The 14710-nt window shown below is 37.3% G+C and overlaps 1 protein-coding gene across 2 annotated transcripts in view; it reads left to right on the top strand.

The window, feature by feature from the left end:
* LOC110831755 (LIM domain only protein 3) overlaps positions 1-14710 on the top strand; it is a 233735-nt gene that overhangs the window by 62344 nt on the left and 156681 nt on the right. The window lies entirely within an intron of this gene.

Raw genomic sequence — 14710 nt, forward strand, 5'->3', positions numbered from 1 at the left:
ACCTGTAAAAATGTCGAATAACGCAACCGCCAATCTGAATTCCCTCTCAGTATCCAAGCTTTATTCTGAGCCAGATTAATCCAGATCATATCCTCCGCCATTATTTCCTAAAGTTCCATTATCGCCTAGGTCTTCAAAGTGCTCTCTTCTTTCGTACGCACTTCTCTTCTATCCCATGCTTGCTACATGCCCCGCCGATCACATTCTCCGTGATTTGATCAGCACAGTCTCCAGGGAAAAGTACGAAATATGAATCTCTTCATTGTTCATCCTTTTTAGCCTCGTGTTCTTTTATCCCTGTCAGGTGAATATTATAAATACTTCAATTAAATTCTTGGTGATGATTCAATTCAATTCAAATTCATTTATTAAAGTGCTTGACAACAGTCGAATAGGCCAATAACAGCCAAGCACTAACAACAATACAAATCTTACAATACTAAGGCAAACAATAATAAGTAATAATTATTTGTGTTGGGCAAGGCCGTGGTCTAGGCAACACGGAGTTTTCCTCCGTGGCATCCCAACAATTACTCCATTCACACACAGAAGAAGGCAATGGCAAACCACTTCTGGATCATCTGCCAAGAACGTATATGAACAGGTCCCAGTCCGAGAAAAGGATGGAAGGATCCTGTTCATATGGACCTGCGTCAGACAGAACACTAAATAATAATAAATTATTATTATTAAGAAGGAAGCAGAGAAGATCTTAAAATAGAAGGACCTTCTCATAGAAATACAGAGAATGTGGAAGGTTCAATCAAAAGTAATCCCAATAGTTATAGGAGCGACAGGAACTGTCTCCAGGTCACTCAGGAAATATTTGGCCAACTTTCCGGGCGAACACGACATCAGGGAACTTCAGAAGACCGCCATTTTGGGAACTTCAAATATCATTCGAAAGACGCTTTCATAAAATAAAATTATATAATACATGTGTCACTTGCTAAAAACAATATGCATCCCGGAAATGGCTGCTGCCCTATGTACCTTAGGGACAAGGTCTGTCTCGGGTACATGGAAGTACATACCCCATAAAGTGGTGAATAGATGGGATAATAATAATTTGTAACATTTAAAATTGCAAGAAACAAATATTCTGATTTCACCTGGCGTCGATCGTATGATAATCTGCTTCCAGAACAAGTTTTTCGCTGTTCATGTCGGAATATTGCTTTAACAACATGAAGTTTGCCAAGTTTGAAATGAAAAGCGGGTGTCTACTTAGATTATTAGAGTGTTTTGTTTTGTGTATACTTTACTTAAAATTAGAGGGTCATTAGCAAACTGAAGGTATATTGTGCCCTTCGGATATTGACCTATTTAAGAGTTTCTGACCTTATATATGAAATTATGTGTGTGTGATCGAGAACGGGTATATTGATTTGCACCAAACTTGGTATGCTTATTACTTGAAACTAGGAAGAGTCTTTCGGGGCTCGAAACCCGCTTAGGATTGTTTTGGCATTTCGAAAACTGACCACAATAGAAATATATATATATTTATATTTAATGTCAAGATCCTGTTTTTGAAACAATGGTATCATCTCAACAACCAGTTTATGATAAGAAAAAGAATAATTAGTGCCAAAAATCGAATTTTTAAGATCTGTGATATTTATTTAAGCTATTCGGTAGAACGAGAAACGTTCAGATCACCAAGGTGAAAGGAGTGCATGTAGAAACCCAGTGTACTCCTATATGGACTGCAGTTTTTCCAGTCTTGTTTAGATAGCAATGGTGAAAGAGTACTGGGTGCTCTGAGATCTGACCACGGAGTACATCTTAACACTCACATAGTGCATCAAAACAATAAAAGAATTTACGCCTATCATTTGAGAAGTTGCACTGCCAGGACCGCCAACCGTATTCCAGCAGGCACCTCGCCTGCCCAGGGAAAGGTTTGTGGGTGCCCGCGAGAAGTTTAAAATACTCGCAAATAGTTTTAAATTTCTAATTGTCCGATTATTTGTCACAGTCTCGCGATATTTCCAGCTTAGCAAGTTTGTACATCATATACGGGAACATAATCGTTATATAATTATTTTTTAGAGTCGTGGGGCGCCCGCTGTAAATTACAAACTACCTGTCATCCAAACGAGGTTGGCATCACTGCAAAACACGATGACCACATGACGGTCCTGTGCTAAGCTCAGCAACTAACCATTCGAACATTCTCAGATAAAAACAGTCAGTGCTAAGAAAACCACATCTTTTCTCTGAGCTCCCAACGTGGAAGTCGATATTATTACGAAGACCCACGAAGTTCCGGCAGGATCGCTGAACAGGAAGCATTTTGCAACTGCCAGGGCATTGTGTACATGGCCTTAAATCTAGCTGTGTCGGTGGGTGACGTCACATACAAGGGAAGGTAGAAAGAAAGTTGAAGATTCTATAGTAATCGTCACAAACTGCATGCTTCAAGGTCACAGAAAAATGGCGCTACGCTGAAACACGAACAGCAGAGACCTGGCGAGTGAGTAAGGCCCAGAACTCGCAGTGTAGCGAAGTTGGCAACGCTCTGCTGAAGACTTAGAGCCTCACGTTTAAGAGTGAAGTCATTCCGTGGTCTTCAAGAATGTAATTTGGTGACGGCTAATAAAGAAATATATTTTCATGCTATGTATATCGCCTCAGAGATGTTAATGTGTGGTTCATGGTGTCATAATTTGTGCTGCGATGTCAGGCTGAAGTTTCACAATTACAAATATTCGATGTCAGAATTTTCATCAGTAGCGTCTTTTTATGCTCAACTGAACGCGTCACTAGAGCCATTTTCTCAATCAGATAATTATCATAAATTATGTAATTCTTAGGTATACAAAATTTTCGCTTTTCAGGATTCACAAATACGACGAGGTAGGTTTATATTCATTTTTGAAAAAAAATATCTTTACAGAAATGTTCTCATATTATGTTATGTGTCGTTTGTTTGTGATTCTTACTGTTTTAACACTGCTAGGATTATTTCTGCGGGATTCAGTCAAAGTACGAGTATTAAGGGGTAAACGAAGGAAAGTGTGTCTATGACTTGAACATACATAAAGTGCCTGATCCATGGAAAATACATTGTAAGGTGGTTTTATGACTTGAATCAATTTGTCGAAATGAGCGATTTGAGAATTTCTGCAGAAGATGGGATGTTTTGTTTACGAAGCAGTTAATAATTTCGCTCATATTATTGCTTGAATGTGAAAATATTTCTAATTACTTCTTATCATAAGCTAAGTTGCAGTATTCGGATAGAGATTTGAAACTGAATTTTCACGCAGACATTGACTAATATAACTTCCAGCAATAATAAAGAGTTTATAAGTCGAGTGGAATTCGGTCGTATGAATATATTTGAACGAGCCCTGAGCATTCATTTATACAAACTTAAAACTACTGAACATAGTACAGAAGCAGGTTCAACATGAAAGTAATATGTATGAGTTCTGACTTGATTAAATTTGTATGATTTTATCTTCATTGCTTTGAAACCTCAGCAAAGTTCTTTCTATGTTCTGTGCATTATATCACGTAATGTTTTCGTGTACAGTTTTATTATTACGGCAAAATTAAATATGAATATGAATTTTAAATTTTGATCCCATACACCGTGTAAACAACACCGTTCGTCACGTGGGAAGTCTCAATTTTTAAAATGTTAATCGTAAAAAGGTCATATGTAGATCTAGTATTCGTTTTGTTTAGCGACATTTGGAGCACAAATTTTTAAATTAATTTATAAAGTATATAAGTACATTAATTTTGTACCGATCATAGTGCCCGCGCAAAATACTGAAAGCACGGGTTTGAATCTAGTTCAGGGCTTGAATATACGCTGTTCTCTGTGTCGTGTTCCGTTGCTCAGGAAGAGACCTTGCGATTGGCCATTCCTCATTGAAAAACTGCTAAAATTTTCATAAATTTTAATTTCGAATCGGAACAAAACAGACGCCTCGAGTTCAAATTGTTTTGTTTGGCCAATAGACGAATATTTACTTAGTCGCATTACATGTTACATTTAAGCCTATTTCCTATTACGCGTTCAGCAGAATAGTGTCGATCCGTCGATACGTAGACTAGTACAGTAGACCTAAAACGAGAACTATTTAAACAACAGATTCTTGCAATTCTAAGTAAGAAATGGCAAACAGTGCAAATTAAAAGTGTAAAAAAAGTATATATTTATTGTTTCAAAAGCCGCCACTGCATCGTTGAATCGACGTTAGTGTTTCTGAGTAATGTGGCATTGCTTTCTTGGTGACGACAGTCACTTATCCTCAGTCAATTATGGACTCGCTTTCAAAATTGATCGTAATTTCGAGGGATGATGCTCATTTTTCAAGTAGCAGATATTGATGTCTGCCATTACATATGGCGGCAGCGCGCCAGGAATTGGAATTTCTCTGAGAGTTTCAGTAGGGAAAGGAGTGCATTCTTTTATCTTATGTTCACGGCAAGTAATAACTAAGGTTTGAAGGAAGCTACAGATGGTTAACTTAAAGAACCAAGATGGGAAGACAACTGATAATGGCATACAAATTAAGGAAGAAAGAAGGGCCTGTTTGAAATCGATATATCTCGATCATAACTTGAAAAACGTTAATCACACGGATACCTTATTTCAGTCTGTAATACTGAAATTTATTCCACGTAGTTGGCATAGTATCTTACGATACTGTATCGTCTGTAGTTTATTTAACGTTAAATGTGACGATAGAATGGTTATGTACTGTGAATTTAAAACAAGGATAATGAATGCGAATTTGACCTGTTATAAAACACTTCCCGGATTTTACATTTAAAGACTGAGGAAATTAAAGATAAACTTGAGTTTTAATATTACGTGATATAGCTGAGATTATGAGAACTGGTGACTCCCTGATACAAATCAATTTATTGCTTTGAAATGTATTCTTTGCGTTGTGTTCCACGTTGAAATTTGAAGCAATGAAGCAGATTTTGACTCTACAAGGTCATATGCATAGTTGAATCATAATAGTTGTACAAGCAAGAATCAATCGAGCGAGACACATGTGGTGAGAGAGACGTCAGAGAATTCATTCCGTTAATCTTAACCCTCACACCTAGGCCCTTCGTATCCGGAGGTCCCAGGTTCGAATTCCGTCTAGGATACCGACCATCTTGTTGAGGAAGTCTGCGGTACTTTCAAGTCCTTTTATGTAAATAGTGAGTTTTAACCGTCTAATCACAATAAAATATTTTATTAAATATTAAAATATTATTACAATTAACATTTAATATTTAAAATATTTAAAATATATTAAAATATATTAAATATTTTAAATATTAAATGTTAATTGTAATAATAATATTTTAATATTTAATAAAATATTTTATTGTGATTAGACGGTTAAAATTAAACAATTATAATCATCACAATATGACGCAACATTATCATCTCGTAAATAGTGAGGTTAATGGAGAAGTCCAAACCGCTTCCATTCCTATCCTTTGCTATTCATCGTTTACGATTTGTTATTTACGAACAACCATCTATGCTACGCGTTATATTTGCGTAGATCTGTTTGAATCGTAAAAATAACACTGCAGCCATACAAATTATTGTTCTTCTCATTTGGAAAGTAAATTCTACACGATATGAAGTTCGTCTTTACAAGTAGTGCAGGCGTGTGTGTCTGTCCATTAATTTCTATACCGTTTGTGTTAAATGTCTCTCTGCACAAGGCAGTAATTCAAAGCACGAGGACAGATTTCCCGTCCTTGTTGATCGTTTGCATCAAAGTTTCTTGGTAAAAAGGGTATTATTGTCGCAAGACGCCTGCAGGGGCGCTGCGTCTCCTTATCTTCCTTCACATTAATGTAGTAACAGTCCGGAGACAACATTGAGGTTATGGTGGAGATAATGTCAGTCTACTGAAGGGATTCAGTTTGACCAACTTTGTAACGCCACTCTACGTGATCAATACATGTAGGTCACTGGATTGATACTAGATGGGTTATTGTCTTTTACTGAGGTTTTATCGTAAGATAACAGTTGCAAAATATGTCTCTTTTATCTTATGTACTCAATGTAGAAAATGTAGCCATCTCTCTACCTGAATAACTTATTGGTACATTATCTTCTTCTTTTATTGAACCCCAAGTTTTCTCTGAATTTAGGCATTGAATCCTATCATAAGCCTATTGAACCTAGTTCACACTCTGTATTTCTTTGTAATCCATATCATAGCTATACTTAGACTTTCCACGTAATTATTTCCTGCCAAAATTTTGTACTCATTTCTCATTTCCCCTACATGTGTTACGTACACCGTTCATGCCATCCTACTTTATTTAATCACCATAACAGTATTAGGACAGTATAAGAAATTGTCTAGTTCATGTCCAGTAGGAGACAGTATGGATCCATAATGCATGAAGCGATCTCCGTCTATTGCTTAATCGTCGCTAGGCAGTATAGTGACTGGCTACGGGCTGGACGACTGGGGTTCGATCCCCGACGGGGGCAGAGGATTTTTCCTCTAGCCTCTGCGTCCAGACCGGCTCTGGGGCCCACCCAGTCTCCTCTACAATGGGTACCGGGGTGCTTTCCCGGGGGTAAAGCCGGCCGGGGCGTGATGCTGACCACTCACCCCATCTAGTGCCGAAGTCAAGAATGAGTAGGAGCTATACCGCCTCTCCCCCCAAACGACCTACATGGCGTGTAGCGGGACGGCTTTACTTTTATTTTATAATTTATAGGGTGCCACGGCAGTAAACAATAGACTGTGTTTGATATCACATCGTTGTGTTTTTTTAAAGCTTAATTTTAATACCAAGTACATACTGGTTTAGAAATTAAAGTACTCGGTTATTCTTTAGAGTGTCTCTTAAGTACGAAAATAGTCCAAGCACTTCTTAAAAGTCTTAATTAAGTGTTTGTGAGGGATGTGTGACGTAATAAAAAAGACATCTGTGTATGTCAGCACTGTTTATTTCAAGAAAAGATTTGGTTAAGGACGGATGCCCTTAGTAGCTTGTTCTTAGAAAGAAGTAGGGCGGAAGTAGTTTAAAAACATGCTAAGTTTATGCCTCCGCTTAATGTGGAAAGTCAGTATAAATGATTTCAAAAATAAAGTTCAGTGACACAAAAAGTTTGACTACCAGTAACCTGGGTCATCCCCTCGCTTCCAGCGATTTTCATACAATCTGACCCGCGGGTTATATTTGTAAATTAAATACAAATATTGCATATTTGAGACTGAAGTTGATTTTCAGTGTAATATCTCCTGAAGGTCGGACTGCCAATTAGCAATATAAATTGTAAACAAGAAGCCAATCAAGATCCCCCCGCCTTCTATAAACAATAACCTTTTAATATTAGTTAATGTTTTTGCCTCACTTGATGTTCATTTATCGTGTTTTTAAATTTAGATCTGCCCCGTAAGCCTTGCGTTAAAACCTGCATCACTCCACCCCATAGACTGAAGAGTTCAAAAGCGAGGTCATACTCTCTGCGTTGTCCAGTGCCGGGTTCTACCTTCGCTTTAACATAGATATTCTTACTGAAGGATTTTTGTGGTATCCTCGAAAATTTCGATAGTATTTTAAAGTGTAAAATATCAATTTTTTTTTTTTTTTTTTTTTTTGTAATTCTTCCCAGATCATAATTCTACCGTTCGACGTCACACAACATAGCTATTTGTTAAAACGGTATTCTATGTCGGGATATTTGTTCGTTCTTTGCACACTGATACGACGTGTTATGAATGCTTTGGTACGGATATTGACAGTGGCTTTTTTACCTCTCATCGCCGAAATCACAGTAGTGTAGACCAATCAAATTCGGTCTTTATAATACATGTTGGCGTCTATGTGATGTCGGGCTTAGAAGGGAACCCAATCAAACCTTGTCCTGTCTGATTGTTAATTAACGTTTAGTGTGAGCGTGATATAACGTTTTGAAGGAAGGTTAGTGACGGCGGTGTCAGTTCCAACTTAGCGGGCAAAACCATCAAGTTGTGAAGTCTGGAAGTTTTTTGACGATAATGCGTTATTATCTGTAAAAGTTGTGTTCTGAGCTTTGTTCATCGTCCATATTTATACGTCTGAGGCTGGATCAACCAGGGGGCCCAACATCTAAGTTTTCTGTCCATCCAATTTTTACCTGAAGAGGTAAGAAGATCCAGTTTCCGAAAAGTCATAATTTTATTGAAATATAGACGTCCAAAACATCACTTTTACCGACCATTCAATTCGGTTTTACCTTGAGCGTCATACTGCTTACTGGAACATTTTTTTAATCAGGATATTAGAGCAATTTAGCGCCGATGTGTTATTAGTATTACAGTTGTTTCACTGGAATATCCGCGGACCGGTTGACAGGCGTGTGTGAGGAGGAATGTGTTCTTGTATATTCATTCCGTCTAACCAACACGTAGGACACCACAGTGTCTCAAAATGTTGATATTTTTACTGACCAGCCGGTATGTCGTCTTTATTCCATATTTAGCAAGAATCTTGTGATCTCCTTAAAGGTTGATCACGTATGTTAAACAGTCGATTTATTTCTTTATGTGTTTCAGGTGAAAGTTGCGGTAATTATCTGATGTTCTTTTGTTATTTGTTGTTGGTGTTGTAAAGTAGACTTGTCCCTTATATACTGTGTTTCATCATTTATGCTGTATGGGCTGTAGAATACTGTTTGAAAATATTTTAAAATTAAAACTGAAGTCACAGATTCAGTTAATGTAATTACTGAAAGAATAATTGCAGTGAAATGTTTTTATTGCCATTCGATTATCTCGACCACTTATCAAAACAGTGCAGAAGAAATGGTTGCTTTTCAGTCGACTTTCTCACCAAATTTATGTATGCGCTCCACATCTCATCTATCTGATCTTTATGGATAGCTCATTCTTACTTCCTACGTCTGATTATCTTAGCAATAGAATATTTTGTGGTTTGCACTCCCCACAATTCATACACTTCCTAAATGACCTACTTGTCCATCTAAATACCCTCCATTCTTTAGTAAACGTTAAGTGAATAGGCCTGTATTTTGTCACGACAACGAACGAGACAGTCTTCAAGTACTTCGCAACCATTTTGTATCTCGATTACGTCAATATCGTTGGAAGCTGTATCAGTTTACATTGGGGAGAAGCTACACACAGTGCAGAGCGTTATGTGTAAGTGGTTTCCATTTATAAACAAAGAACGACTAGATTCAGGTTGCCTTTCTTCATTACTCGGAAGTTACGGAGCGGTTTATGTGTGTCACTCAGTTTACGGAGATGCACAATAGAGAGCGACACTACTGCCAAGTTACGAGAGCCATCTGCATCAAAATCCCACCTGCCGCGAAAATATGGTGACGACGCGTACTAAACAAAAGTGCGCAATGTATTGAATTATTAATAGTATATCGCATCTTTCATCCTGCATTTTTCTATTTGCTACTGGTTTATTTATTTCGTTCTTTCTTTCCAGCCTTTCTTTATTTCTTTGTTTCATCGTTTATCTTTTAATTCTGTTCGCATGTCGTTCGCTTTTCACTGCGAATAAATATTAATACCCTTAAATATGTTTTCTCATTTGTTATAAACGTTTGGCATTCTGATGTTTTAACTTCCTTCGTGTTTCCTATTTCCTCCGTCGTTTGGTTAGGGTTATGTCCTTACAAAACGTGTCTTGAAAGAGACACCACCCTTCTCGCCATCGGCGACACTTATGCCCTTATTGCTTGCAGGGCAGCGGTGCACCAAGCGTCAGCTGTGTGACTGATTTTCAGCCCGCCACAAAATTCAATTAGTTTGAAAATTAATATGTTAGTCGCTGGTACAAGACACCCCGCCCCCAAGGGGTGTATCAGTGCCCAGTGTCCGGTATCAGTCTGTCCGCCTGCCTAATCCGTGTGAAGCCTGAAATTCATTTGTAACGTTCACTACAAATTACTGAAACCCAGGCTAGTGAGTTTGCTCTTATGCTGAATATTAAAACGACCATAATGTTTCCATCCTTCATGCCAGTTGTTGAGTCTGGTAAATCTATTTGTCTTTACTAAACAATTTCTGATTGGAATTATCATTATCATTGTTATCATCATCTTCCTGTCATGGGTTAGGTGAATCTCCCGTTCAGGCCTCTGGTTCGTAACGTTTACTTGAAGGCTTGTCAGTAGGAAATAATTCACTCCGGTTACTTTACGAGCTAAAAACTAGCTCAGTAGTTGGACAACCACCTCTCAGCTTCTGAGTTAGCAAAAAATATCTGATTGGAATGATATAGACGAAATTTCGTAAAAATATGTCCAATAAATCGGCCCAAATTGTAACAACCCGTCAGTGTTATCAATAGGTGAAGATAAAATTTACGCTGTCGCTGATTTATTCTTAATTCTGTACCGATATTGATCACAGTTAATTTACAGTTCCGACGACAAAGGTCTTTTGATAGGCCCCAGCACATAAAAAGAGACGTTTCCAGCAAATTTTCTATTTCCAGAATAATTTATTTTAAGCGTGACCTGTGGGCCTTTAAATTTTGTGCCAATTTATTTAGCACAACAGTTCAAATGCTTCATCGTAATGATAAGTAGAAAACGTAAAACGTATTGAAACATTTATAAACTATTTCTACTATCGACGTTATGTAGACTGAGCTACTGAAGAACGTCGTTAAATAAATAAAAATATTTGTCATCTAGCTGTTTCGTGTATCAGAATGGTAGGATTATTACCGACAGTGAATTGGGAAGGGTGGGTAAAGAATTTTAAGTTACGAACTCAGTATTTGTCGGCACAAACTAGTCGGAATCTCTGAAGTATGACTGCGGACATTCAGACCGGAATCGAGCCCGGAACCGGTAGTACCAGCCGATTAACCTCGAAGTTTTGTAAATTACAAATTTTGACTTGGTTAAGTGCAGCTATGTTTTTGTGTGCTCCAATTATTAAGAATTTTCCCTAACTTACATAACCTTTAAAAGTTATCATTGAGTAAGTGAGTACTCGTATTTATAAATACAAAAGTGCTCCCAGATATTATATGAGCCCGAGCTGAGAAGCTTCACTTTTTTCTCCCTTTAGCGTCTCTCAGGTTATCAACTTATTCTTTGTTCTGTTATATTCTTCCTTCACTCATTCTGTCCAGATAATAATTTCGTTTTCAATTTCTTCCTATAAGCAGTGAATTCCCGGCCCATAATATTGAAAACTCAAGAAGATAAAAACAATATTCCTTCGTAAATTAGTTTTTTTTTCGGGTGTTTTTAAAACAAAAATTAAATTCAAAATGTATTGCCGCCCTTACGGAATTTGGGTCCTTTACATTTACACTTCTTAATCGAAAATTGTGCATTAGTTTAATTACAGAAAGAAGTCTATGCATATTTCGTAGTAACAATTGAAACACTTATGAAATTCATAGTAGTAGCCTGCGTATTTAAAAGTTAAATTTGGTGATGTATTTTCATTGGTCTGTGTTCGTTTCTCCAGTTACTTCGATCTCGAAAAAGGTTTTATCTAGATCCCCTGAAACGTCAGTAAATTTACAGTGCTAAGCGGGGAATATTTAGCGACACATGACAGCAGAGACGCGAGCCGCGGCAGTTAGGACGGTCGTCTGGCACCAGATGGCACGACAATAGCCAAGATTCCCCGTGCATCGTTGTACCGATGAATTAATTGGGAGTGTTATGACGTTTTAAAATTGTTACAGTTCGTCCATCCGTCCGTCCATTCATCCATTGTATCAATCCTTCTACCAGGACAGTTATCCATTTATGTGTTCTGAATAAATCCTTAGCTTTACCGCGTTCCTTCATAAAGACATAAGAATGTCAGCCGGTTTTACCATCCGTATGTCCGTCCATCTATTGAATAAAGAACGCAGAAATGACGTGAGTATAATTTTTGTATTCTTAATCACGATTGGAAAAATGTCTAGACATGCTGAGGTTCTTCGAACATACGCTGAGATTCCTCACATTACTGTTATTGAAGGCCGAATCTCACGTGTATCCTTACTAAATATGCAGTTATTTTGAGTTACACCTACGTGTATATAAATTGCATAATTAAGTAACATCAAAACATGCGTTTCAATACAAACTTTTAATACAATCACATAAATTGTACCAGGGGTCGCAACCTTTTCATTAACGTGGGCCGCGTTGGATTTAATATAATGGTCGACGGCCGGAAAAAAATTGATAATATACTGGACAGTAAACAAAACTACATTTAACTTTAAGTATATAAACAGCTACTATTCACTACCTTTAAGTCTTTTGCGCAATAACGCAATTTAACCTTATAGATCTCAATCTACATATTTATTTTTGTTTAATTGAAACATTTTTAGCGATTGTTTGCTCTTAAGGTTACATAATATAACTATATTTATATAAATGTTCCTCAGCAGCAGAAAATTCATGTCTTTACGCTGTGTGATTCCAAAATAGTGTAACGGTGACATGAAAATATTGCGACGGCATTAAATTATTTCTCAAAATTGTATTTAATTCAAACTTGACATTTACAGCTGTTCCGTCTAAACAACAGCAGAAAGTAATTTAAAAGGTTAGTGTAGCGGTAATGCTTTAGACAAGTGTTTGCATAGTACCTTCGACTTTCGACACAATTTCTCATGATTTTACTCAGTGTTTACACACGAATATAGACATGGTTCCTTCAGATAGTCTACGAACATCTCCTTCTAGATCCTTGTGTTAGCATCATTCGTGATCACGTCCCAATTTTTTATTTCACAAAGTTTTAACCTCAGTAATTCAAAGAGAGTTGTTAAATAATTTTGGAATATATAATATATAATATATATATATATATATATACCCAATGCTTTTTTATTAGAAGAATGTAATTTTATTACTAACGTAATCTTTTCCAGGCATTTATGCAATCTGCTGTGACAGGATAAAGAATCTAGCACAGCGACTGTGAACTGTCGCCGGTAGACTGAAACTTAGTTTGATTGTTATGTCAAGCAGTGTATAAACTTATGAATTAAACAAGATTTCGAAATGTGTACATTTAATAATATTATATGCGACACAGTCAAATGGCGCAAGCTATAAAATTATAAACGATCGGCGCTTCGTAGTTACAGGCGTAATCATGAGCACTCCTTGTCATGATGGCATTACCGTTGACACAGCGGTTCTGAGATCTTCAATAGTCCCGGGACGGACCGCGTAAACGTACCCTTTCAATCGTAATAACAGGAAAAAAAAAAAATCAGTCAGCGACCGAGTACGTCATGCAATCGGTCCTTCAAGTCCGATCCACCTTCCTGGATATGTTGCGTTAAATCATTGCCGATCATCTTCCTCATAATGCCCTGGAGCTTCGTCGTGCTGAAATCACAACCTCTGCCTCACGGCCCTGGTAGAATTTTCCAGAAATTCACGATGTCGCTGAACAGTCATTCACGAGGATTATCACATGCCCAGAGGTGACTGTGGTAGACGCTGTACACACTCTGACTCTTAAAAAAAAAACGCTTCATCTGTCCACACAGTTTTGCGTAAAATGAGCTTATCCGCAACGCGCAGCCATTCGAAAAATTGCATCTGAAGAGGGCGATCGTGTTGAAACAGATGTGCACTCCGTAAGTAATGGTTTTGATGCAATTGTTCGTCATGAACTACGTCGAGCACCATCGGTTGGGACAGTCTCAGTTCTCGTGTGATATCACGTGAGCTTCTCCATGGTTCCGTCTTCATTGGCGTCCGTGGGTCCGCGGGCGACCAGCAAGCACATGTGCCGTGGGTGTTACAAAGTTCTTTCTCACTGATACGCTTCTCCACTCGCCGATACACATTAGCGTCTGGATGACGTCGACTAGGATATTGTGGCTCGTATTCCTGTGGAGCAGTAGAAGGTCGATAATGCGTTTTATGTATTACCCCATTTGACGGTGACGTGTATTTCGAAAACCAAGCGTCTCAGGACATATATTGTAGGATATTTTCGACTTGTTTCTTTCAACAAACAATCAAAATATTTTTAATCATTTTTACGTCAACTTTCCTGTCGTTTTAAGTCGTTTGTGTTTTGCTCTTATGTTGCAATCATACTGAGAAAAGTAACTTAGAAACTGTAATGGCGAATGACTTCACATTGATTAGAATATGTAATGCATAGAATATCGCTGCAGAGAAATAACCTAAATTTTATTTCAGTCTATCATTGAACTCTATTGTACGTCATAAAGCTTGCGTAAGTGTCGGATAATTGAATATTTTTCACATTTTATTAAAAAAATATATAATTATTTTGTTTTTATTTATTTTTCGTATAACATACATGTTCTGTATTACATTTCGAAGTCTCCTCTAATCGGATAGCTTCTCTCTGTTGGTGGCAAGCAAATACATTAATAAATATATAAATAAAGCGGTCTTTGTGTGTGTTAGTACTGAGTAAATTAGCGTAATTAATGATGTCCGTCATACTTTATCAAATGGCTCTGGTAACTTTGGTTTGGAGAGTCGTCTATTGAAGTGAGATCAAGATTTATGTTACCTTTCACTTAATGTTGATCTGTTTAGGTTTATGATAGATTATTTTAACATGCATCTGTGTAAACCTGCATGATTCATCGCCGAGTAGAAGGTCAATTACTTAATAGTAGATCCTGTTGCGTGTCACGTTCCAGTTAGCTGCTGCTACTGTTGTTATACAATCACAAAAAGGGAAAAGTTTTTAAAGAAATAAAAAGTGTGGGTTAG

Source organism: Zootermopsis nevadensis, unplaced genomic scaffold (assembly GCF_977971745.1).
Source record: "Zootermopsis nevadensis isolate Lab colony 2312 unplaced genomic scaffold, Znev_1.0 Znev_ptg000028l, whole genome shotgun sequence".
NCBI lineage: Eukaryota > Metazoa > Arthropoda > Insecta > Blattodea > Termopsidae > Zootermopsis > Zootermopsis nevadensis.